Source organism: Camellia sinensis, chromosome 10 (genome assembly GCF_055761805.1).
Source record: "Camellia sinensis isolate YWXY chromosome 10, ASM5576180v1, whole genome shotgun sequence".
Classification (NCBI taxonomy): domain Eukaryota; kingdom Viridiplantae; phylum Streptophyta; class Magnoliopsida; order Ericales; family Theaceae; genus Camellia; species Camellia sinensis.
This window is the reverse complement of record NC_138970.1, coordinates 31,240,841-31,267,819: the sequence shown is the minus strand read 5'-3', so window position 1 is coordinate 31,267,819 and position 26,979 is coordinate 31,240,841. Positions and strand designations below refer to the sequence as shown.

Here is a 26,979-nt window from a genome sequence, read left to right as displayed (position 1 = left end):
ATAAGAGAATTCAAAATGATTTAAATGACATATCCTCAGGCAACGCGACTGAAACGTCTCTCTACTCCGATGATTGATCAACAATTTGTTTTTTACTATTTCAATTCTTTCTTCTTCTTTTTTTGTATTAGATTATTGAGATGGAGTATAATACAAATGATTGGTAGGCTAATATTAGGTGCCAACCTAATTCGAATGCACTTGACCTATAAGGATGCAATTGCTCTACCATCATCAATAATCTACACCTATTTTATTTAATGATATAAATTTTTGTAATATTTTATTTCATTTTGAAATAAAGATTATTCATTCAATAAATGTTATATAATTAATTTAATATTCTAATATTGAAAGTTTCATTTTCATATATATAAAATTATTCATTTCAAAAGAAAAAAAAATTGCATAATTACATATTTTTTTAGTTATAAGTTCATAATTAAAAAAACATAAGTCATATATAATTAAATTTAAATACCACAATGAAACATAACCAAACAAAACATCTCATTAATCTTAACTAAAATACTCTAATATAATTTTTCTTTTATTTTTTTATCCCTAATAAATAATTTACATAGATAATATATTTATCGTTCATTTTTCTATTAAAAGAAAAAAGGCCCACCCAAGCTCGGCCCGTGGCCTAAGCCCAGGCCCTAGGCCCTATTCTGAGAGGGTTTGGGTTTGGGCTTGAGCTTGGGCTTGGGCCCCACTTTTTGGTCCATAGGCCTAGCCTGCCAAAAAAATGAGAGCTTATGAGGCCTGTTTGGGCCGACCCGAACTGGAGCCCAAATGGGCCGAACCGCGCCATTATTATGTCCATAGCACAAATGCAAGATGGACGAAATTTTCGGCCTCACCGAAATGATGTTATTGCCTCTCTTTGCTCAAAGTCTCAAAACAACGTCTTTTTAAGGATAAATCTTTTGGCAAAAATAATAAAGAAAAAAAAAAAAAAACTCTTCTCAATTTCGGAACACACCTACGTAAAAGAAAAAATTATTATTAGTCATGTCATGTCATCTCTCATGTCATCTACTTTTTCTTTTCTTTTTTCCTAGGTTCAAATAACATTTACGTTGTATTTAAATTATAAAATTGGATAGATTTTTCATAGATACGTATTAAAGATTTATACATATCAATATACAACTCTAAACATTACCTTCACATCATGAGTATTATGAATATCTACAAACTAATACGAATAAATTTTAAAACATATAAAAAGGTCGAACCATAGAAACAACAATTAACATAACAACATAACATGAATATAATTTTTTGCTCACTACAACCTTACACTAAGAAAAAACAACTAAGAGCATCTCCAACCCTTACCCTTTACTCATATAAATTTGGATTTCAAAATAAATACAATATTCACCCTAAAAAGAGCAAAACACCAATGCCAAACCAAATTTGGACGTAATTTACTGCTTGGGAGAAAAATAAAATAAAAAACAAACATAAAGAAAAGCAAGGAAAAAAAAAACAAGAAAGAACAAAAAATCAAAAAAAAATCAAAAGAAATAACAAGAAAAAAAAAATCAAAAAATAAACGAAAAAACCCACAAAAATGAAGAAAATCAAACATCATTTTCCCCTTCAAAAATAGAACATGAAAGAAGTATTAAAAATAGGATAAGCACCATTTTTACGTTACTCAATAAATAATAATAATAATAATAATAATAATAATAATAATAATAATAATAATAATAATAATAATATACTTTACCTAAAGATATAAAAATGAGAAAACCCTAATTTTATTAGGTAGGATCCCAAAACAAATCTACATGTATTTTTATTTTTATTTTCTATTTGCCTTGCATCTTCTTTAGTTGATTTAGGTATAAAACATCATATTATTCAGTTGGGATTATGATTTGTGGCCCAAAAAAATGGGTAAAATTAGGATTTGGTCCATGTAGCTTTTTTTTTTTTTTTTTTTTTTTTTTTGCAATCAAGAAAAACTATTCCAAAAAAACTATTTTCACAAGAAGAGAAAAACAATGAATAGGGAAAAAAAGTTTTAAAAACAAAAATCAGATATTGTATGTATGAAAACCATAACTTCTAAAAAACAAACCTCAATGATGGTAGAGGGGAGTGTGAAAACACTGGTAGGAGAAAGAAGTGCAAGAGCTCGTTCGCTGCTTAGCTGCTGCAAACAGATGTCAATAGTGGCGGTAGTCACCGGTGGGTCTTCTTCCCCCGTCTCCTTCGATTTCTTCTTCTTTTTCTTCTTCTTCCTCTCTCTCTCTCTCTCTCTCCCTATCTCCCTCCTCTAGGCAATACAAACATGATTTGTGTTTTGTTAGTTTTGTTTTTAGGTTTTACTAGCAGTTGACCCATACAATACATGTGTTTTTTTTTTTTTTTTCAAAAAATATTTGATGGTATAGTGTTATAAAAGAATAATTTTAATATAATTTTAATTATTTATTTTGATAATATTGGCGCTATCGTTCTATAAAATTGTTACTTGGATACTTATATATATTAATTTTAGTTAAATTATTTGTATATTTTGATAATTTTAGTTCTATCATATTATTAATGTGTAATTATCATATAATAATTTTGTATGATATATGTTAAATTATAAAATAGTAAAATAAATCCTCATTTTGATATTAAAAATAATAGTTAAATGAGAAGAAAAATTAGTAATATAAAATTAAGAGTAATTCTAACTATTTAATTTTCTTTTATATTCATTTGGAAAATAAAAATATGTAGAAATAGAAATTATATAAAATTTATTTAAAAAATTAAATAGAAATATGTTGTAGTTGGATTATCATATAATGATTTTATATATGATATATATATATATATAATTATAAGATTGTAAAATAAATACTCTTAATTAAATTAAAATATCAACTATATAAAAAATTGACAACTACGAAATAAGAAAGAATCACATAACAACATTTAATCTCAAAAAGAAAAAATAATAAAAACATCCAAACGATAGATATATCTCAGTGTGTGAAATGATTAATTATCTGTAATATGATGTCAAAACGTAAAAGAACTTATTATTCAACAATTGAAAAAATAACTCAAGTAAATCCAAACTTTTGAGGTTCTTCGAGAGTATCATTGCTGTACAGGTTTTTTCTCTTATGAGTTATGATTATATAAAATAATGTAGGAAATGAAATATAATTGCATATATAGAATCACAATAAAATTTGAACGACAAATCCATAATACAGAATAATATAAAATTGGTATTGGTATAGAATAATGCACGAAAAAATAAGAAGAAGAAGAAAAAAGACAATTTAGCATTAAAAAAAATCCTAATATCCTTGAAAGATTTAAGAAGAAAAACGCAAAACGCAAAATTGGTATTGGATTTGTGGATTATTTCAATTTACCATAAAAAATATATGAAAACAAATATTTGTCAAATAGAGTCTATATAGAATAGGTGAAGTTCGTATAATTTAAATTATCTTTGGGTTTGCATAGAACTCTATGTAATTAAGAAAATACATGCTAACGTGATTCTTAAAAAAAGTAAGCCCTTATAACGTGCCACTTAAGCATGAGAAAAACACAGCTTTTAATAATATATATGATTATAAGTAAAGATCAAAGGGCAAAACAGACATTTCAACACATGAGAGGTACTGTTCATTCGAGACAGAAAACACTGTTCAGTATACATTGATGCTTGATATATATTGTATAGACATTGACCAAGAGGCAAAATAGATATTTCAATACACGAAAGGTTACTATTCATCAGAGGCAGAAAACACTGAGAAATTCTATTTCCACACACATAGTTACCTCAGTGCACACACTTAATAGTTTGATTATTAATTTTTGTTCTCATTCCACACACCAATTATACCAATTATATCCTTAACTAATATATTGTACACACACCACCTCAACCCTCTTTCCGCACACTAACCCTCTTTCTACACACCTATTCAAAGTTGAAGAGCAACATCTTTCCTATTTCGGTTCACAGTGAAGACTTCAACAGTGAAGAGAAACTCCATTGAACAAAATAATGACTTAAGAGAAAAAAAGAGCAAACACTGTAGCAAAGGCAGTCCAGGGGCTCCTAAAATGGTCCTGCATCACTTCAGATATCCAGAATGCTATCCAGGTCTTCCCTTTGTGGCTATGGTATTTTTCAATTCTAGACTTGACCAAAAAATAAATTGTATCTCTACAATCTGACACCAACCCAATAGCCATTCCATGGATTACTTTCACAACTTCATCATCGTTCCTAAGAAAACTGTAGATGATACCTGTATATTTCAGCTCCTTAACATCATTAGCAGAGTCAATGATCGAATCTAGAAAGCATATATATAATTAGTCGCCCATAAGGGATGAGCATGGGTGTCAGGGCAGTGTTCATAGGCAACCATGCTCATAAGCAAAGAAATGGTTGTGTTATCAATATTTATTTTAGAAAGTGTCAGTATCCCACCCTTCCATATAGACTTGAACGCTACGTATGATAAGTCATCACCACGAGAGCAAGGCTTGAATTGGATCCCTACCATCTTAAGGCCCATGGTTGAAGCGAACCATTAAATGCTTTGAGTTTTAGATTGGTGGATATCTATTATGGTCATTTTAATTTAGGGTATAATTATCATTAAAATAATATTTCCTTAAGTGTATACACTAAAGTAACTAAGTGTGTAGAAATAGAATTTTCAGAAAATACTATTCACTATACATTGATGCTTTATATATATTGTATAGACATTGACCAAAGGGCAAAACAAACATGTCAATACATGAGAGGATACTATTAATTGAAAGTAGAAAACATTGTTCATTATACATTGATGCTTTATATATATCCCAAGGGGCAAAATATACATTTCATATATTTGTTCATAGGAGGCACAAAACATGGACAGTGGCATTTAAACTAGGGCAAAACAGACATTTCATATATGTGTTCATTGGGACTAACATTCACATTTAAACCATGGTAGATTATGGCCCTGTTTGGTAGGGCTTATTTCCAGTTTATTTCAGCTTTTAGTTTAATTTAAGCTATTTTGATGTGTTTGGTTCAACTTAACAATACATATTATAGCTTTTTGTAAGTCAAAAATCAACTATTCTTTGAGTAAGGGAGGAGAAGCTTAATTTATAAGTCAAAAATTAGCTTGAGCGCGCAGTTGAGATGTGAGGGGTAAAATGACTAAAATGCCCCTCACAATTTCAAATTATTACAAGTGTGCCATGTATATAAACCAAAACACACTCATTTTTGTCCCTCATACGAGCCAAAGAGGTGATTTCCAGCGAATGGAGGCGATTTTTGGCGAATAGGATTTCCAACGACGGGGTGATTTCTGGTTTTTTTTTTCTTTTCTCTCTCTCTCTCTCTCTCTCTCACACTCTCACGAACCAGAAGGGCAAATCCCTAGCTCGCCATCGATGAACCAAAGCTCGCCATCGACGGCGTGACAATCAAACGATGACGAACCAGAGCTCGCAATCGACAACCCTAACCACACCCATCGCAATCGCAGCAGATCTCTCTCTTCGACGTCGCGATCTAAAACCCTAGCGCCCCGTCCTCCGTCGCGATCGATCGCAGTAGATCCCTTCCATGCCGTCACAATCTCCCTTCCGTCGTCGCGATCTCAAACCCTAGCGCCTCGTCGGCACTATGCCCACTGCCGGGGCTGCCGGAGAAGAAGGGTTGCTAGTGTGTTTTTAATAATAATAATAATAATAAATTTTATATTAATTAATACTATTTTTTTTATTAAGCCATTAATGAAATAAATTTTATATTAATTTATACTAATTAATAATTAAATTATAAAATATTAATAAATTGGTATATTTTGTAACTAATTAAGCCATTACATTTTAGTATTAATTGAGACGAATTAAGCCATTACATTTTTAGTATTATTAAAAGAAACAAGGAAATGTATCAATTTTTAAGAAAAGAAAATTATTAAGAAAAAAAATTAAGCCATTAATAATAAAAGAAAAAAAAATGTATCAATTTTTAATTGCAAAAAAAAATTATATTTTTATATCATTGAGACTAATTAAGAAAAAAAATATTAATATTAATATTAATTGATACTAATTATTAATATTAGTTAAGAAAAGAAAGAAACAAGGGGAAAAAATGTATCAATTAAGAAAAGAAAAAATAAATAAAAGAAACAAGGAAAAAAAATTATTAATATTAATTGATACTAATTAATAATTTTAATATTCATTGAGACTAATTAAGTCATTACATTTTTATTAAATGTATCAATTTTTATATAAATTGATACTAAGTTGTTTGGGGTCCTAAATAAAAGTGCACTTTTTTGTCTTTTTGGACTAAAAAATTGAGGTTGAAAATATAGATGTTTGAGTTAACTTTTTGACTTTTTATGGAAAAATGTATAATAAAAAATTGTAAAAATTGATTTGTAGGGAAAAATTCGAATTGGGAGTTGTGCAGTCGTAATTGTTGACTATTGGTGAATAGTGTTAATTTTTTAACTTTTTAAGTAACTTTTTGTCTTTTTATATTTTTTGAAAGATTCCAAACTTGCCCTAATTAATACTAATTATGTTAATTGAAAAAAAATGATAAAATTATCATTTTTATATCATATAAGGGCAAAAGGGATAATTATACAAAAAAAAACTATTTTACAACTTATCTACCAAATACTAGCTGAAATCCATAATCCCACAACTGCACTAACACAACTATAAATTATAATCTATAATCACTTTCCTACAGTTCTACCAAACGGGACCTATGAAAAGAAAAATGCCATAAGTTTTACATTTTTTACTAAATAAATAATTAAATATCTCACATAAATATAAGATCTATAAAATTACAGACCCCACACTTATATGAGATATTTAATTATTTATTTGGTAAAAAATTTAATATTTCTAAAATTATTGTTATAGAAAATTATTCGTTAGCATCACGCCAATAATAACGTGTCATGTGGACGCATAACGTCTTACCTGGCACAGGCACATTATTCTTCGTGGGGGCACAGCAATGAATAATTTCGCTTTATATACAGATACAGATATGCACTGCAAACAGACCCAGACCCAGACCCATCTTTCGCATGCTCTTACTTTCGTTTTGATGAGATGGCCAAAATATCATTGAGTGAGTTTAGTTTAAGTTTTTTGAAAATTAAATTTTTTAATTTTCGTATTTTTTTATTTTTAGTAAATATTTTTAATATTTTATACATTTTTTTTTATTTTTTTAGATACACTTTACTTAGATGTATCTAAAAAGTAAAAAATTTATGAAAAAATATTTTAAAAAATTAATAAATACATAAAAATACAAAAAATATACATAATTTTCATATTTTTAATATTTAGTGAATTTTTGAAAGATTTTTTTCACAAAATTTTTATTTTTTAAGTATAATTATGTTAGACATGTCTAAAAAATAAAAAAAAATTACTTAAAATATTAAAAAAAATTAATAAAAATAAAAAAACACAAAAAATAAAAAAAAGTAAAATTTTCTTAAAAATGTTTTTAGAAAGTAGTCTTTCTTTCTCTATAATCTCTCAGAAACATTTCAGATTTGAGTTAATCTGCTGTCTGACCTCCAAAATTACGTTTTTATTTGATAGAAATTTATATTATTAAAATCTGTTTGTTTTTCTGGTCGCGAGTGTCGAGTCTGTACGAGTCGACTGGAAAGACGAGGTCTCCTTTGCAATCGTAGACAGTGAAGCCATTGCCAGAGAAGAAAAGAGAGGTTTTGAAAACGGGGAGATGGGTTTCTTCGTCATATATGAATCCATCTTGAATAACAACCCCACCTTTCATTTTTAATTCACAATCTTCCAGGGTTTTTGAAGATTTTCAATCCAATCTCTTTCTGGGTGTGTGCGCTTGTATATATATATCGACTCCCAAGTTTGCTGAAACATGATTAAATCTGTGTGCTTTTCTGGCTTGTGTTTGATGATATATATGCTCTCTATGGAATTTGCGGAGACTCAACATGATTAAATCTGTTATATCCGAGCTACAGTTTTTGTGGAGTGTACTTGAATTTGCAGGGACTCCCAAGTTTGCTAAAATATGGAGCCCTTGTCTTTTGAAGTTTTTCCGGGTGTTCTTTCGGTTTTCCGGAAGATTTGATGGTGTTTGGTGTGTGGGAAGTTTCACACCGGTGGCCCTGTGCGGGCCGCTAAGTGTTGAAGATCCTTCTAGGGCATGGTTTAGAATAGTCAAATTGGGCCTGACGATGAGTCGGGCTGGGCCCAGATCTCTTGGGCCAAATGGGTTTGGAATCTCCCTTTAGAGCGGTTTTGGAATGGTCAAATTGGGCCCGGCGATGAGTCGAGCTAAAGCCCAGCTCATCTTCAATCCCATGTCCAAATCCTGTTTGCAAAAGCCCGACCCGACAAAACACCCACCCCCATTTTTAATTTTCTGCATTTAATTTTTTAGAAATTAGGTTTTTTATTTTTTATTTTTAATGAATATTTTTTTAATTTTAAATAAATTTTTTTTCTTTTTTAGACACCTTATTTAAATGTATTTAAAAAATAAAATATTTGTGAAAAAAATATTTTAAAAATTAATAAATACATAAAAATATGTAAAATATGCTGAATTTTTATTTTATTTTTTTGTATTTTTTTTATTTAGTAAATTTTTAAAAGATTTTTCATAAAAATTACATTTTTTAAATATATTAATGTTAAATGCGTTTAAAAATTAAAAAAATTATTTAAAATATTAAAAAAATTCAATAAAAAAAAAACATCAAATAGAAAAAATAAATATGTAGAATTTTTTGAAAATCAAATTCTGAAAACCAAAACCAACCAGCGTGAGTAACATTGTTTATTCTACGCTTGCACATTTCGGCTGACGGCCGGAGACTGGTACATCCTTTTGCTGGTTTTGGGAAAGTTTGTTTCCAGATCTGTGAATCTACTTCCATCTCTCTCTCTCTCTCTCTGGGACTGTGAATCTGGTTTCATATCTCTGGTCTCTTGGAATTTTGGGCGAATTGAAAATGGAGAACCCCAAGCATCAAAGGTTAGTTCAATCAGCTCTCTCAGTCCCTTTTACATAGCTAATCTTGGATTTTAATTGTAATTATTAATTTTATTGGGGAAAAACAATTTCCATAACTTCATAGAGTTGGATTGATGGTGGATCAAATTGTGGGTAGCAAAGGTGGATTGCCAAAGGAAATAGCAGAGCTGGTTGTGCTTTGGTGGAGATGGACGTTGAGTGTGGTGTAGTTGACAGAATGAAGAGAAAAAAAGAAGAAAGAGAGAGGTGGTAGATGAGAGAAGGATGATGAGTAATTTAGGATAAGTGATGTGTGAGAGGTGCAAAAAAAGGCAATGAAACATTGCCATGAGTGGCATATAGTTTCCACCGCCTAATCAATTATACCTCAAAATATATAGGGGTGTTACATGTTTGTATGACTACTGGTCATTCACTGCTCTCTCAGTTTGGAATTGGATAGGACCATGATGCACGACCTGCAATGGATACATATGTGTGTGAGTGTATTTCTTGACATGCACAAGCACACATAAATCAGTGTGTATATGTAAGTTGTAACCTCGATTTTTTCGAAGCAATCAATTTGTGTTATATATGTGAATATGTAGATATATGCATGCATTCCTCTCTATCAAATACAAAAAATATTTAGAAAACAAAAGGTATATTTAGAAGAGGAAGAGAGATGGATGGGTAAGATTGTCAATTCAGTTTGTAAATTTGCATGTGACTTGCATATGTTCAATTTTGCAGTAGACTATCAAAGGGGCACCGGATTGGAGTTTAAGGGGTGTACCCATCAGGTAATATAATTTCTGAGAGTTAAAATGGGTTGTAGTTGAGGGTTGCCTATATAAATATTCAAAGAAAACAAATAAAAAGGAAAGAAAGTAAGAAAAGAGAAGAGGAAACTAAAAGAAAAAACTCAACTTAGCTAAAAGGAATGTAAGTGTACCTCCATGAATGTGTATATGTAGAAATGTGTGTATGTAAAATTGTGTTATGACTCTTTCATAACCTTTTTGTTAGATTTGCTTTTCTCAAAAATTGACTGTTGGATTTTATACTATTTTCATAGCCATAATATATACCATATTTTAAATTTCCAGCCTATTAAAGATTAAGAATTTAAGAGCTATCTTATAGTTATGTCCGCATTTCTTCACATAATACAACTCTAATAGGAGGGCTTTGTAGATGAGAGCTATGTTCAACTTGAAATTTTCTTGTGCAGTTTGTATGGAAGAAATACTTAAATCGTAGTTTGTGGAGTTCAGATCCAATAAGAAGTTATGAATGGATGTAAGACTAAAAACTCTATATCAAGTATAGTTGATTATGTCTCCTATATTATGTTTATACGTGATATGTATGTAAGTTTATATATTTAATAATATATGGATGGTATATTTATATATATGAAATAAATGTGTATACTTAAATTTATATGATATAAAATAAACTCATATGCAAGGAAAAAAAGCACTCAAATGCAAACCCACTAACGTGAAGGAGGAGAAATATCATGTATGTTTAGATTAATATCATGTGCTAATTGGTCAAGTGGTTTAAGTATCTTTTTTGATGTGTAATTTATGTAGACTCAAAGTTGAGTGTTTTACTGGGGAAATGTGGCCTAAGCTGTTGGGTTGCCCCCTTAGGAGACTCAAGTGGTAAAGTATCTTCTTTTAACTTCAAGCATTAATTTGCCCAAGTGTTAATTAATTAATTGATTTTTATTTATTTCGTTTTAATCTATTTGTTGCCCCATGATGCTAGGACTGCACACAGACCTCCTTTTAAGCGTCAAGTTTTCCAAATATGGCCTGCATGTAAAAATAAGTAAACATAAACCACTAACTGGTAGCAGATTTGGCTGGGTTCTTGTATCTGAATTGGCATTGCATTTGCCACCCCTTTACCATACCTACTACCTTGTTTGCCCTTTTCTTTGTGTGTCCATTGGGTGCCAGCCCTGTGAATTCAATTGTATTGCACTTAACCCTTTATTTTGTATTCTAATGCTCATTTCATTCTCTTGTGATGGTTTGTAGGGAGCTGGCAGCTAATTCTTATGATGAATTCCATAAAATTTTTTGGGTTTTCATTACATTGTTGGGTAGCATCCTCCAAACAACGTATCATCCATTTGAAACACATTATACAAAGGCGGTAGCATTCGTTGTCACTATTGTGATCTATTTTTCATCATTGTTGGCTGAATTAGTACTCCATACCAACGGCAGAGATTATGTAATAGTGAAAAATTAAGTACACTGTCACATGATCTTTGCCGTTGGTATGGAGTACTAATTCAGCCAACAATGGTGACAAATAGATCACAATAGTGACAACGAATGCTACCCGCCTTTGTATAATGTGTTTCAAATGGATGATACGTTGTTTGGAGGATGCTACCCGACAATGTAATGAAAACCCAAAAAATTTTGTGGAATTCATCATAAGAATTAGCTGCCAGCTCCCTACAAACCATCACAAGAGAATGAAATGAGCATTAGAATACAAAATAAAGGGTTAAGTGCAATACAATTGAATTCACAACACCCAATGGACACAATGAAAAGGGCAAACAAGGTAGTAGGTATGGTAAAGGGGTGGCAAATGCAATGCCAATTCAGATACAGGAACCCAGCCAAATCTGCTACCAGTTAGTGGTTTATGTTTACTTATTTTTACATGCAGGCCATATTTGGAAAACTTGACGCTTAAAAGGAGGTCTGTGTGCAGTCCTAGCATCATGGGGCAACAAATAGATTAAAACGAAATAAATAAAAATCAATTAATTAATTAACACTTGGACAAATTAAGGCTTGAAGTTAAAAGAAGATCCTTTACCACTTGAGTCTCCTAAGGGGGCAACCCAACAGCTTTGGCCACATTTCTCCAATAAAACACTCAACTTTGAGTCTACATAAATTACACATCAAAAAAGATACTTAAACCACTTGACCAATTAGCACATGATGGTAATCTAAACATACATGATATTTCTCCTCCTTCAGGTTAGTGGGTTTGCATTTGAGTGCTTTTTTTCCTTGCATGACTTTATTTTATATCATGTAAATTTAAGCATATACACATTTATTTCATATATATAAATATACCATCCATATATTATTAAATATATAAACTTACATACATATCACGTATAAACATAATGTATGGGACATAATCAACTATACTTAATATAGAGTTTTTAGTCTTCCATCCATTCATAACTTCTTATTTAAACTCCACAAACTACGATTTCAGTATTTTTTCCATACAAACTGCACAAGAAAATTTCAAGTTGATACTTAATTTGTTCACTATCACATGATCTCTGCTGATGGCAATATTGATCATTGTCCCAGCCATTGGATGGTTGGCTTTGGGCATATGGGTTTGTGTTTCTGGAATTGTTGTATATCGCTTCTATGATGAGATCAGAGATGATTTTGTCAAAATTGTTGCCGAATTTAGAAGCCTAATGAATAAATTGAGGAATGACAATGCAAATGAAAGTCAGGATGAGCAGAATGAAAGTCGAGATGTGCAGAATGGCAATGCAAATGAAAGTTGAGATGAGCCTCTTCGACTGCCTGTGTAATTCAGCATCAACATTTTTGTGGAGTTTACGGCATCCACAATTGATTTGTTAAAGTGTTAAAAGTGAGAATTAAAAATGTACGTCAAGTTGTTTAATTTAGTGAGTGAATAGAGAGTGAATGGTGATACAATAGATGTGTTAAGAAATGTGTTAAGAATCTATATATATATATATATATATAAACAATAAACAATAAATAAAATAATTGACAAGTGCAGTGGGGTGAAGTGTAGTGGGCTCTACCTCATCTCACTGCACTTTCAGTGTGCTACTCTCTCCCTTTCTCTTCTCTCTCTCTCTCTCTCTCTCTCTCTCTGCTTGTTAAAGAATATATTGAAAGATGTTCTATCAATGGCAATCAATCGGAATACCCGTGAGGGTGTTTATCACGCAAGAATGTTGAATATCCGGAAGATAGAAAAATAGTTAATTTTGTAGTTCTTTTTCTATCTCTTATTCACAACCTGTTGTCACTATTTATATATCAATAGGAGACTCTTGGCAATAGGTATATTCTAAGAACAGTTGCCATGTTTCACAGAGTTGTGTCTGTTGATAATTTGAATTCAAATTATCAACCAACTAACGGATTCTTACCGGAAGGTTTATAACACTGCTAGGGAGAAGAATTTTAGTGAAGTGAGCCACACCAATTTATGGTGTGGTCATTCTTTATTCCATCATCTCCCACTTGAACACACCATAATAAGACGATAAACCTGAGTTGAGCATTTTTAACCTTGGTACCAAAATTTTGCCTCATGCCAACTTTCATCTATGAAATTACCTCATAGATCGACGTCTGATTGTGACTTGGCCATACGTGCGCACGTTTTTGTCACCAATCTGACCGCACCCGTACGAATGTGTTCTCCCACTGATAACACATTCCAGATGACTTCAATTCACTATATTACAAGTGAACGGCATCAATTTTCAGTAATGGGTTTATAGTCCATACCCAATCACCATTGACGACTTCAGCCGTACACATTTTTCTTGTGTCGACCTGCACTGAAATTATTGTTAAGTACTTCCTTTAAGACCCATTCCTGAAGGTTTTCCTTAACACACCTTATCAATGACTTTTTGTTGATCAAGCAGACAATATCATCTAGTTAGCACGTTGCATATTATGGACTTTACATCTCATGCTAACTTATAATATTCGTACCTTGTCAGTTCCTCTATCTTGTTACCTGACCAAACACATGTTTCTATGTAAGATAGAGTCGCAAAACATCGGTTATCTAGGCGTCCCCAAAGTCATCCGACTATGCTCTTATATAAGTAGCTAAACCACCTAACTAGGTATTTTTCAATCCCATATTAGCTATATGTTCTCTGAATTTTTCCAGAGATAACCCTTTGGTCATAGGGTCAGCCACCATCTCTTCTGAGGATATATAGTTGACTTTTATTTCACCTTTCTCCACTATGTCCTGAATATAGTGGTAACTAACATCAATATGTTTTCCCTTAGAGCTATTTGCTCCACTTTTTATTAATGAGATGGCAGACTGATTGTCACAAAACATACTGACTGGTCTGACAGATATACCTAATTGTAAACTGTCAACAAATCGTTTTATCCAGACCGCATTACTAACGGCTGTGCTGCAAGCTATATATTCAGCTTCCATAGTATATTTTGCAACACAACTCTGTTTCTTACTTAACCAAGAAACTGTTGTTCCACCAAACAAGAACACATGACCACTAGTAGATTTTCTATCATCTACATCTCCTGCAAAATCCGCATCAGTGTATCCTTTTATGTCTAAATCACACAAACCAAAACATAACTTAAAGTTTTTAGTGCCTTTTAAATACCTGAATATTCTTTTGACTGCTTGCCAATGTTCCTTACCTGGATTAGATTGAAACCGACTTACCAATCCGACTACATGACAGATGTCAGGTCTAGTGCTTGTCATGGCATACATTAGGCTGCCTACTGCTTGAGCATACGGAACATTTTTCATTTCCTCAATGTCAGACTTAGTTTGAGGACTCATACTTTTACTAAGACTTTGTCCCTTGCAAACAGGCGTACTTAAAGAATTACAGTTATCCATATTAAATCTTTTGAGCACTTTGTTTAGATATTTCTCTTGATCTAGATATAATAATTTTGAATTTCTATCTCTTGAAATTCTAATTCCTAGAACATAAGTTGCAAGACCCATGTCTTTCATTTCAAATCTAGATGCTAAGAAAATTTTGGTTTTTATAATTATATCTAGACAGTTTCCTGCTAACAATATATCATCCACGTATAAAGATAATATTGCTAACTTGTCAACATTTTTCCAGATATAAACACAGTGATCTAATGGACTTACAACATAGCCCATTTCTAAAATGGCTTGGTGGAATTTCAAGTACCATTGTCTTGAAGATTGTTTAAGTCCATATAGAGATTTCTTCAACTTGTAGACTTTATCCTCGTTGCCTTGGTTATGGAAACCATCAAGTTGCATCATATAAATTTCTTCTTTTAATTCTCTATTGAGAAAAGCAGTTTTAACATCTAATTGATGCAATTCCAAATCCATCCTGGCTACTACAGCCATTAGAATCCTTATAGAGGCAAATTTTGCAACAGGAGAATATGTATCTACGAAGTCTATGCCAGGTTGTTGAGTGAATCCCTTGGCAACTAACCTGGCCTTGTATTTCTCCAAACTTCCATCTACTTTGAATTTCTTTCTAAGAACCCATTTGCAACCAATGGCTTTTCTTCCATTCGGAAGATCGGTTAATTCCCAAACATCATTTTTCTTGATCGAGTCAAGTTCTTCATTCATTGACTCAAGCCATTGTGGAGCATCACTACTACTCATTGCTTCATTATAACTAGTAGGATCATCTACTGAGTTATTAAGTTCTTCAACTTGAAAAACATAATGATCTTTCAAAACCGTAGATGGACGTCTTGCTCTCTTACTCCCACTTATCTCAGAATTCGAAGCAGGTAAAACAACGTCATGTAATGTGCGTTTGCTCCCACTGTTAGATGGTTCGAGAAGAACATGTGGACTGTGTGACAAAGAAGGAAGAGAAGAATCCTGAGATACTTCAGAGAGCAATTCAATTTGTTCAATAGGAGTAACAAGATCAATGGATTCAATAAAAATAGCATCTCTACTTTCTATTAATCCACGTTCTGGATGGTAAAAATGATAACCACTCCCATTTTCGACATAACCAATAAACTTGCATTCCCAAGTTTTGCTTCCTAATTTATCCCTTAAAGGTTTGGGAATAAGTACATGTGCCTTACACCCCCAAACTTTGAGAGTTTGAACATTAGGTGTAGTTCCATGCCAGCATTCATAAGGAGTTAGAGGTTTGGCTTTTGTTTCAACTCTATTTAAGATATACGCAGCGGTGGACAAGGCTTCCCCCCAAAAATGAATAGGAAGATCAGCATGAGCCATCATAGACCTTGTCATTTCCATGAGAGTACGATTTCGTCTTTCTGCAACCCCATTTTGTTGTGGTGTATATGGCATTGTAAACAAATGTTTTATGCCATACTCTTTGCAGAAAGAATCCATAGCTTCATATTCACCACCTCTATCATTATTCAAGTGTTTAATGGACCGACCAAGTTGTTTTTCTACCTCTAATTTATATTCCTTAAACTTTTCAAGTGCTTCTGATTTGTGTTTAAGAAGGTAGATGTGTCCATATCTTGAATAATCATCAGTGAAAGTAATAAAGTATTCCATACTTCGATGAGTTTTAGTTCTTAAAGGCCCACAAATGTCCGAATGAATTATTTCAAGTAATTCCGATGATTTTCAATGTTTAAAAAATGGCTTGCTAGTCATTTTACCTTTGATACATGGTTCACCTATGTCAAAATCATCAGAACATACTTTAGGCAATAAACCACTTTTAAACATTCGAGACATTTTATTTTTATTAATGTGACCTAACCTTAAATGCCACAAATAAGAACTATTACTAGTAGAAACATGCAAATAATCAGAAATACATACTTTATTATCAATAGGAAGAGAGTGAATGTCATTCACTCTTACACCTTTCACTAATACACTCCCTTTCTTAATCAATATTGTGTTAAACCTAAAATTAACCTCAAAACCTTTTTGAGTTAACACCGGAACTAAAATTAAATTTCGCCGAATATTAGGTACATAAAGCACATCATTAAGCACAATTGAAGTCCCTTTAATAGAGAATTGACAATTGTCGATACCCAAAACATCACTATAGGAGTTGTTGCCCATGTAGATTCTGTGTTCACCAACCTTCTTTTCAGTAAACTTCATGAACATGTCTTTATTTTGCACAATATGTCTAGTTGCAGCAGAATCAATCCACCATGAATTTGATGAAAGCTCAAGTACCAATGCTTCAGAAATTGTCATGGCAACAGGATTATTATCCTTGTTCTGCTTCTTCTGAGGACAATTGGCTTTGATATGACCTTTTTGACCGCACTTATAACATGGACTAATTTGATGCTTGTGATGTTGTTGTTTGTGCCATTCTTGTGGTTTCTTCCATCCTTTCTGAAATCCCTTCTTCCATTTTTTCTTGAAAAAAGTCGTCTTTTTCTTGTTGAATGGAGTGTGGGTATTATTCTGTGGTTGTGGTGAAGATTGTGCCATCAACAAGTTAGAAGACAATTCTTCTTTACACCTGCGCTTCATCCTTTCTTCTTCCAAAACTAAGATTACAGGCAATGTGACCATTGAAATCTCTCGTCCGCTATGAGTTAAAGATGTGATAACATGATCCCAAGATAAGAGAAGACTATTAAGTATAGTAGTTACTTGCATCTTGTCCGACAAAGAGTGATCAACATTGGATAATTCTTTAGCAATTAATTCCATTTGATTAACATGATCACCAACACTATCATTTTCACTCATACGAAGCCTAGTAAACCCAATACTTTGCTTATAAGTATTGTAATAATAATTAAGAGCCCAAGGAACACAATGGTGCCTTTTAAACAATGTTCCTTTGAATGTTTTCCTTGGTAACACCCTTGGATAGCCGCCTCCGTGAATTTTGTTTTCAGAAAATTTAGTACAACGATCCACAGAAAAATTCTTAGAAGAATTCTGAAAATTTTGGCTTTTGAATGACTGTAAACGGCCTTGAAATGAGCGAGAACGACCCAAAAAACCAAGTGGACCAGGCTGCTGCCGGTCCGGGTACTGTGCTGAACCGGTTTGGACGGGCTGAGACCGAACCGGCGTGAACCGCTGGTCAACGCGCGGGTCAGACGAGGCAGAGGGACGCGGGTCCGGGCGCGGGGCGCTGGACGCTGGGTCGACGCGCGGATCTGGGCGCGGACCTAGGCTGGCACGTAGGTTGGCTCGCTGGGCTGGCTGGGATGGCACACTGGGCTGGTCCGTGTGCTTTGCAGGCTGTGTCTGTGGATTGGGCTCCGCCTGTCTGTGGGCTGCGCCTGAGTAAATGGGCTGATCAAAATTCTTTTTAATTTTCAGGCCCAAAGGAATGGGTAATTCGACATCTGCGATAATGGGTAACTTAGCTCTGATACCACTGAAAGATGTTCTATCAATGGCAATCAATCGGAATACCCGTGAGGGTGTTTATCACGCAAGAATGTTGAATATCCGGAAGATAGAAAAATAGTTAATTTTGTAGTTCTTTTTCTATCTCTTATTCACAACCTGTTGTCACTATTTATATATCAATAGGAGACTCTTGGCAATAGGTATATTCTAAGAACAGTTGCCATGTTTCACAGAGTTGTGTCTGTTGATAATTTGAATTCAAATTATCAACCAACTAACGGATTCTTACCAGAAGGTTTATAACACTGCTAGGGAGAAGAATTTTAGTGAAGTGAGCCACACCAATTTATGGTGTGGTCATTCTTCATTCCATCATATATAGGTAGCAGCAGCTGGAGAGGCTGGACGTCCGGTTGGTGTGACCCAATTTATTTATTTATTTTTACTTGAAGGGTCCAGATGTCCAGGGACGACTGGCCGAATGACCCGCAACACTTCTCTCTCTTCGTCGTTGGCTAAAACGCTGGCTACAATTATAACACATTTTAGCATCTGACACTAATATTGAGCACTAACGTTGCCCTTAACAATTCTATTGTGAAGACAAAATATAAAATGGCTGGCTAAAAAATTAACAGTGGACACTAATAAACCTTTAACAGCAGTACTGTGAAGCGTAGTGGATAAATTGAGGAATGGCAATGCCGGATGAAAGTCAGCATGAGCATCACCGACTGCCTGTGTAATTTTTGTTCATGCTGAATCAAGGTTGGGTGTTTGGGGTTAAATTTTTTAGAGATTGTTATAAGTTCCATTGTGTTCGTAATGAATAGCTCCCTGGGGGTACTTTGTCATGTATGTTGTACTTTTTTGGAGATAATGTTATTAAGTTCCACTATGTTTGTAAGAAATAGCTCCCTGGTTAGTTTGTTCTGTATGTTGTACTCTACTTGTTTTTTCTGGTATTTAAAGAGGTTCCAAGGTACTGCTAGAGGTAGAAGGATGCCACCGGAATTAAAATGTGGATATAATTTAGAGTAGGTATCTTTTTGCTTACCCATTTGAAATCTTATTCTAAAACGAAAGAGAACAAGAAAACCAAAACCAAAACCAAAATAGTTTGTGATAGATGAGTGGATTTGAATCCCCAGTACCCAACAACCTTGGTTCATTTTCAAAGGAATTCTATCTATTGCCCATATGAACCCTGGTTAAGGATAGTATTTGTATAAAGTCTATTGAAATTTAATATGTGAAAATTATGTAAAAATAAATTGAATTGTATGTTATATTAGCAGTTGAGTTAACAAATGTGTAGTGTACGGAATAAATGTAAATTATTTTTAACTTTTAGCTTTGTAATATATATTTTACAAGAACGATATTTTTTTTGTAAAATAATTCATTGATCTTAATATTTGACAGAAAATCCTTACAAAAATTCCAGCAAGGTGAAAGCAAAAAAAGTAATCATTGCAAGGCCGTATTTAAATGATGGTGAATTCGTCTCATTGCAATTTGCAAGTCCAATAAGACAGTTTGAAACAAAATTAATAGTTTTTAATGTGTTTAAGTTTAATTTATTTATATAATCATTTGAATTTGAACAAATTATTTTTTTTTTAACACAATTTTGGGAGGAAAAATGGAGTATAGAAAGCTCTGAATTGGGCAATAATAATACTTGAATATGGACATTCCATTTTTTTTTTTTTGGGTACATCGGAAATGAAAATCAAAACAAACAAACAAAACAAACAAACAAAAAGATAGCTAAGAGTCCCCAGAACGATGTCTGAGATAGCTCTGACCAACCATATCCGCAACTAATTGACCTCGGATTTCTTCAGGAGGATCTTCCATCACAACCAGCACTTCATTTTGATTTGCCCCCATTTTAGCAAGACCATCAGCACTCATATTGCCCTTCCTCTTGACATGTTGAATCGAAAAGCCACATCTTCGAATGAGAAACTTGGAATCCTCCACTAAACTTCTCAGAGGAGAAAAAACCTCAGTGTTTCCCTTTAGCATATCAATAGCATATTGGGAATCTAACTCGATGCTAAGATCCTTATAGCCTTTCTCGAAGGCTATCGTCAAACCCCTGTATAGAGCCCAAATCTCCGCTTCAATACAGGTACAATTTGTGAGCTTTCCGAAATAACCACAAAGCCACATGCCTCTCTCGTCACGGATGAGGCCCCTAAAGCCACCATCACCTGGATCTCCTTTCGAGCTACCATCCGTGTTCAACTTTAATTTACCTGGAGGAGGAAGAGACCAACTAATTAGCTCATTATCCAAAATGTTGACAATAGACATATTAAAAGCATCTTTAATATCAGTAGCATATCTATGTATAAGGTAAAGACTATGCTGCCAAGGCAAATCAACATTATCAAAAATATGAAGATTACTATTTTTCCAAATCTGCCATAAAGAGGTAACAAAAAGTGTGGGTTCAATGAAAGGATGAGATTTTGACTTTAAAGAAGACTCCACCCAAATTTTAAAAGATAAATTCCTGCAATTAAACAGCCAAGAAACACAATTCAAACCCGTCCAGATAGATGTAGCTTTGGGATAGTTTCTGAAGATATGGTTTAAGTCTTCAACCTGCACACCACAACTATTACACATAGCAGAATTTGACAATCCTCTTGTAACTCTTAGGCTGTTTTTTAGCAACTTCTCATGAAGTGCCAACCAAACAAAACCTTTGAGTTTTGGGGGGATTTTCAATTTCCATAACCATAGCCAATTCCCAGAGTCCACACTCGAATTAGTCACCAATTCATAGGCCACAGTAGTACTGAACTCACCACACCTCGAGCCCTTCCAATGTGGTATATCTGGGTAAGTTACAAACCTAGGAAGCTGAATCCTCGAAACAAGATCCCAAGCTTCCCTAGGTAACTTAACAGATATAACACCCATATGCCAACTACCCTCTTCATCCAAGAGAGTATTCACCTTCTCCAAGCTAATGAGGTGAGAGTTAGGAAATAAGGAGTCCAAACTACACTCCCCACACCACCAATCAAACCAAATGGAGACGGTATTACCATTGTCAATACACCATTTGCTACCCTTAACAAGGATATCACGAGTTTTAAGAATTCCTCTCCATGTGAGAGAAGCTTTTCTCTTACTAGAATAGTTGAGAAGGGAGTCCCTGTGAAGGTATTTATCTTTTAGAACTCTAGCCCATAAACAAGACTCCCCGGAAAGGAGTTTCCAGCCCAGTTTAGATAGTAAAGCAAGGTTATTAGCCTTGGCCTTCCGAATGCCAAGACCACCCAATTTCTTACTATTACACACCGTGGCCCAATTCACTAAATGAATCTTTTTGGAGGTGCCCACATCACCCCATAAAAAATTCCTATTCAGACGATCCAAATCCTTACACACATTCACAGGTAAGTCCATAGTTTGCATCACGTACGTCGAGAGGGCTGAGGTAACCGAATTAATGAGGGTGGCCCTCCCTGCAATAGATAACATATTAGCTTTCCAACCAGTCAATCTGTTTTGAAGTTTATCAAAAATGGAAGTAAAGTGAGCCCTGCTCACTCTGTTATGGAGCAGTGGGATACCAAGGTACTTACCCAAATCATGAGTGAGGGGTATACCACAATTGCTACTAAAACTCCTGGCCTTAGAGATAGGCACATTAGGACAAATGAACAACTTAGACTTAGCAAAATTAATATGCAAACCGGAACAATTACTGAATTGATTTAAAACATCCATAATGGTGTCACAATTCCTAGAATTTGCCTTGGCAAAGAGGAGATCATCAGCAAAAAATAAATGTGAAATAGCAGGGCCCCTAGCAAAAGCCTTGGTACCCTTCCATTCCCCACTGCCAACTTTCAAAGTAATCAAATTAGACAATCTTTCCATACATAGAACAAACAAATAAGGGGATAAGGGATCTCCTTGTCGGAGACCCTTCTTAAGATGAAACTCACGGACCGTTTCCTCATTCCATAACACAGAGGAATTAACCTTAGTAACACAAGTCATGATAAGCTCAATCCAATGGGGGTTAAGATTAAAATCAACTAATGTGTTGTAACGCCCTCAAAATAATAATATTAAACCCATCAAATAAGACATGCATTGAGATGTAAAAGTTCCACATTCTTCCATTTATCAGAGTTCTATTACATAAGTATTACATGTTAACAACAAAAGCAAAATGCCCTACGGGCTTACAGCTTTCCAAGTTAACACTTGGTTACAACAAAAGAGTACTAACTCATACACGTTAAGCCCTTGGCTTGAATTTACATGTAATATATCAAAAGTAAAACAACAAAAGTGTGCCCGCCTCTAGCCTCCCAAGCTATGTCCTTGGAGGTGGCATGCTACCTGTACCTGAAAATGATATTCCCATATAGGGTGAGCCACAGCCCAGTAGAAATATACTAAACCAACCATGAACATTGACTAAGAGATTAGCAATTGATAAATGGCCAACACTGATACATTCACATAAATCACATATTTATGTCATACGACTTATGAGTCCAAGTTACTTTTCATTTTTCCCTTTTTCAACAGATAAGCATATAAGCTATATCCACATTCTCAACAGATATGTATAACAACAATATCCACATTCTCAGATAAGCAAATAAGCTACATCCACATTCTACAACAGATATGTATAACAACAATATCCACAGATAAGCATATAAGCTATATCCACACTTCACAAAGATAAGCATATAAGCTCTATCTTCACTTCTCTAGACAAGCATATGAGCTGTATCTACGGAGTTCATCCCCTATCTTCTCCCAACACTATCCGGTTTAGAGGTACATCCCCCATCTTCCCCTAAACCGCGGAGTACATCCCCCTTCTCCTCCTCTACACATAACGTATACAAACACATTGGTTCTATATACAATCACTCAACACATATAATTAATGTGTTCTATCAACCGTCAAATTCCATGACACATTCCATTGATTAGTTTCCGTTTGCCTAATCATCATGCATTGTCTACAACAATCACGACTATCCTCCACCGATAGCCCAAAGCAGTTATTTCTAAACAGAAAATAAATGCACAATGGATATTCAATCAACATTTCATTTCCTCATTTCTCACAATTAATTATCCCAATTAATCAAACAATGTAATTAGGTCATTATCCATAATTACCATTTCAACCCTTAGGTCCCATTTTCATCAATGATTCAACATTTATTTCATTTCTCTATGCCAAACATGCATCTAGGTTTATTATGAATATAACCCCAACTTTTGTAAAATAACACAAAAGCCCCAAACTTTCACAAAATTACCAAACCAACCCCAACATCTCAAAATGCCAAAATTTAAAGACAAATCCATAGAGAGGAGTAGGATATCCCTACCTCGAAGTTTGAGCCAAAAAGGAGATGAAGACTCGAAGATCAACGTGCTCCAAATCCAAACTTTTTCAGATTAAATCAAAGCTCTCAACGCCCTCTATCTTTTTAACAAAGGCTCTAGGCTAGATTCACACTCTAGGGAGATCAAATCTTAGAGAGAGTGTAAGTTTAGAAAGAGAGAGTCTCGGATCTAGGGTTTAATCAAAAAAAGAAAGTGAAAAAGTGATGTTCAAAAACGCTACCGTCCGCTGATATAAAACACGCTCGCTCGAGCGAAGACTTTGTCGCTCGAGCGACCAGACACAGAAAACTCTCGCTCGAGCCAAGAAGTTCTCGCTCGAGCCAAAAACTCAGAAGTGCGCTCGAGCAAAAGAATGCTCGCTCGAGCCAACAACTCAAACCCTCAGGTCTGCAACCAGCACGCTCGAGCGACAGACTTCTCGCTCGAGCGAAGAACAAACCAGACCGCTCGAGCCAAGAAAAACTCGCTCGAGCCAAGAAATGCAACTCTCAGGTCCAGAACCAGACGCAATCGCTCGCTCGAGCGAAGCCACTCTGGCTCGATCCACCAGACACAAACTCAACTCTCGCTCGAGCGACCAACTCCTCGCTCGAGCGAAGGTCCAAAAATCTGGGCAGCAACACTAGGCTCCCAAACACAACCAACCTGTAACAAACCTGCCCAACACATCCTATAACTCAAATATGAAGTAAAAAGGATGCAAACAAGATAACAAACAACTACCAACATCCACAGACACATGTCCGGATCACTGTTCAACAAGGGTAAACCCGGGATCGCTATAACCTCCCCCCCTTAAAGAATTTCGTCCCCGAAATTAAGCACAAGTTTTTCAAAAACAAGTTTTTCTTCATTTTAACATTCAACAATTCGACCCATTACCGGTCACCCCCTCCCTTTAACAAGAGGCATTTCACAATATGTAAACAACATATGTACTTTCAACATGCATCAACATTACGCATTATCTTTCCAATTTCAACAACATATTCGATATATATAATGTTACATTCAACTTCCATATGAGGCGAGTTCCAAAACATACTTCCAATAAACCAAAACATTTTCAATGTTTCACAACTTAAGACATATATAAAAGCTCTTAAGTTCAACAATAGTTCAAAATTTAAATACAAGATTACATATCAACAAACAAGTCCGGATATTTCTCACGGACTTCCAACTCACGTTCCCAAGTGGCTTCCTCCACTCCGTGATGTTTCCACAAGACTTTCACCAAAGGAATGGTCTTGCCACGCAGGACCTGATCTCGCCTATCCAAGACCCGAACCGGTCTCTCCTCATACGAGGCATCCTCATCTATCTCTAAATCGGTCCAATCCAACACATGTGATGGATCTGGCTTATACTTCCGAAGCATACTCACATGAAACACGTCATGCACTCCGGACAACTGCGGCGGTAAGGCTAACCGATAAGCAACCTCGCCAATCCTCTCAAGGATCTCAAAAGGCCCAATAAATCGAGGGGATAACTTCCCACTCTTCCCAAACCTCATCAAACCTCGCCTAGGTGATATCTTCAGAAAGACATGATCACCTACCTCAAACACCAAAGGTCTCCTCCTACGGTCGGCATAACTCTTTTGTCGACTCTGGGCTGTAACAAGCCTCCTACGGATAAGCTTAACTTTCTCCGTCGTCTCCCTAACCAACTCCGGACCCAACAAAGGTGCATCACCCACCTCGGCCCAACAAACTGGAGACCTACACGGTCGGCCATACAAGGCCTCAAACGGTGCCATACCGATGCTAGACTGAAAACTGTTATTGTAGGCAAACTCTACCAAAGGTAAGTGCCTCTCCCACATCCCACTGAAATCCAGGACACAACCCCGAAGCATATCCTCGAGAATCTGGATAGTACGCTCGGACTGCCCGTCAGTTTGAGGATGATAGGCCGTACTAAAGGTCAACTTAGTGCCCAAGGCACTCTGCAAACTCTGCCACAACCTAGCAGTAAAACGAGGATCTCTATCTGAGACGATCGTCACTGGGACCCCGTGCAATCTCACTACGTCCCGAATATACAAGTTGGCAAGATGATCTACCGAATCTCTCACGCGCATAGGAATAAAGTGCGCCGACTTAGTCAACCGGTCTACAACCACCCAAATAGCATCACTACCTCGCTGAGTCCTCGGAAGACCTACAACGAAGTCCATAGTGACGTGCTCCCACTTCCACTCGGCAATAGGCAAGGGTTGCAACAAACCCGCTGGCCTCTGATGCTCGGCCTTCACTTGCTGGCAAGTAAGGCACTTCGATACGAAAACAGCCACATCTCTCTTCATACCCCGCCACCAAAACTGGCGACCCAAATCCTGATACATCTTAGTACCTCCCGGATGCACCACAAGGCACGAATGATGAAACTCTCAGAGTACCTCCTCTCGGCAAGACTCCTGTACAAACAAACGGTCTTGGTATCTCACACTCAGGTCGGGATACACCGTCAAACCCTTCTCAACTTTCCCACTGGAGATCTTCTCTCGGAGGGATTCTACCTCAAGGTCACCTCTCTGTGCCTCTAACACTCTAGTCACAAGTGTAGGCTGTGCAACAACAGAAAATAAGGCCGCAGCCTCAACTGATTCGCCCAGTAGCAAATCAAACTCGCCAAGTGCTCCCAACATCTCCCATTCCCGGATGGCTATACAAGCTACATCGCTAATGGACTTCCTACTAAGGGCATCGGCCACAACATTGGCCTTTCCCGGATGATAATGCAACTCAAAATCATAATCCTCGATGAACTCCATCCATCTCCTCTGCCTCAGATTCAAGTCTTTCTGTGTAAACAGATACTTCAAACTCTTGTGGTCCGAGAACACCTCGAACTTCTCACCATAAAGGTAGTGCCTCCATATTTTCAAGGCAAAGATCACAGCCGCTAACTCTAGGTCATGTGTGGGGTAATTCTTCTCGTGTATTTTCAACTGACGTGAGCCATAAGCTACTACTTTCCCCTCCTGCATCAACACACAACCCAAACCCTCTCATGAAGCATCACAATAAACCGCATAACCCAACCCTTTCTCCGGAATAATCAACACCGGAGCGGTGGTCAATCTAACTTTCAGCTCTTGGAACGACTTTTCACAAGTCTCACTCCACACAAACTTGACTCCCTTCCGAGTCAGTCTAGTCAACGGTGACGCTAACCTGGAGAAATCTTTCACAAACCGACGGTAATACCTAGCTAATCCCAGAAAACTGCGGATCTCAAACACACTCTTAGGCTGTGCCCAATCTTGCACTGCCTCAACCTTGGACGTATCAACAGACACCCCTTCCCCGGATACCACGTGGCCTAAGAATTTGACTTCCCTCAGCCAG

General features: G+C 35.3%; 1 long non-coding RNA gene across 1 annotated transcript in view; it reads left to right on the top strand.

Moving 5' to 3' along the window:
- The first annotated feature begins 8,804 nt into the window (after nt 1-8,804).
- LOC145801051 (uncharacterized) overlaps nt 8,805-26,979 on the top strand; it is a 288,678-nt gene continuing 270,503 nt past the window's right edge. The window contains exon 1 of the long non-coding RNA XR_014341901.1: nt 8,805-9,085. This is a non-coding gene — a long non-coding RNA (uncharacterized LOC145801051). The remainder of the gene's footprint in view (nt 9,086-26,979) is intronic.